General features: G+C 34.8%; 1 pseudogene; it reads left to right on the top strand.

Moving 5' to 3' along the window:
* The first annotated feature begins 205 nt into the window (after positions 1-205).
* Positions 206-984, top strand: LOC107520559 (annotated as a pseudogene).
* The last annotated feature ends 524 nt before the right edge of the window (positions 985-1,508 follow it).

Raw genomic sequence — 1,508 nt, 5'->3', positions numbered from 1 at the left:
TATTTGGAAATAATTTCAAACTTGCAAAAAGTTGCAAAAATAAAAATAGTACAAATGAATATCCTCTTTATCCAGATCTACCCATTGTTAACATTTTGCCCTGTTATATACAGCTATACATCATGATTCTTTGCCCCTACATACTTCAATGTGTATTTCTTAAGAATAGGGATAGTCTCGCCCTTTTGGCTCTCTGAGAGGCACCATGGCCATCGGCAAGAATGAGCGCCTAACAAAAGGTGGCAAAAAAGGATCCAAGAAGAAAGTGTTTGACCTATTTTCTAAGAAAGACTGGTATGATGTGAAAGCACTAGCTATATTCAATATAAGAAATATTGGGAAAACACTAGTCACAAGAACGCAGAGAACCAAAATCACATCTGATGGTCTCAAGGGTCATGTTTTTGAAGTGAGCCTAGCTGATCTGCAGAATGATGAAGTTGCATTTAGAAAATTCAAGCTAATTACTGAGGATGTTCAGGGCAAAAACTGCCTAATTTCCATGGTATGGATCTTACCTGTTACAAAATGTGCTCCATGGTCAAAAAATGGCAGACCATGACTGAAGCTCATGTTGACATCAAGACAACCAATGGTTATTTGCTTTCTCTGTTTTGCGTTGGTTTTACTAAAAAAAAAAAAAAAAAAAAAAAAAAAAAAAAAAGTAACTATCAGATTTGAAGACCTCTTATGCTCAGCATCAACAGGTCTGCCAAATCCATAAGGAAATAATTGAAATCATTACTCAAGAGGTGCAGACAAATGACTTGAAAGAAGTGGTCAATAAATCAATTCCAGATAGCATTAGAAAAGGCTTGCCAATCTATTTATCCTCTCCATGATGTCTTGGTTAGAAAAGTCAAAATGCTGAAGAAGGCCAAATCTGAATTGGGAAAACTCGTGGAGCTTCATGGTAAAGATAGCAGTTCTGGAAAAGCTACTGGGGGCGAGACAGGTGCTAAAGTTGAACAAGCTGACAAATAAAACCTATTTGTGATGTTTAAAAAAAAAAAGAAGAAGAAGGAGTCTCTCAGATAATCAATTATACAATTTACTATTCATATTCAATGTTAGCAGTTGATCTACTAATGACTTTATAGTATTGTGTCCTTCTCAGGATGGACATTTGCAGCCCCATGACTTCTGTCTATCCTTCATTGATAATATTAATTTTGATCACTTCATCAAGGTGTTTGACTTCTTTGCTTTGTGTTTATTGTTTTTTACTCTTCTTTGCTTCTAATAAGCAATTTGTGAGAAGACACCAAATGACCATACAAAAATCTTGCTCCTAAGCAAAATTTCCCTCTAGATTTAGCATTTATTGATGATACTTGCTTAATGCAACCTTCACTATAATGGTTACAAAATTTATTATTTTTAAAAATTTTTTTTCTCTCCAGAACAGTCAGTCCTTGGCATTCTACTGTAAGCAACAGCCCTTCCACCATCTCCACCAGTACCATTAATAAAGACTCATTAATTACCATGATTTTTAACAAGTTAGA

The sequence above is a fragment of the Rousettus aegyptiacus genome, unplaced genomic scaffold, assembly GCF_014176215.1.
Source record: "Rousettus aegyptiacus isolate mRouAeg1 unplaced genomic scaffold, mRouAeg1.p scaffold_m13_p_1, whole genome shotgun sequence".
Taxonomy (NCBI): domain Eukaryota; kingdom Metazoa; phylum Chordata; class Mammalia; order Chiroptera; family Pteropodidae; genus Rousettus; species Rousettus aegyptiacus.
Note: the sequence above shows the minus strand (reverse complement) of the source record. Positions and strands in the feature narration are given on the sequence as shown.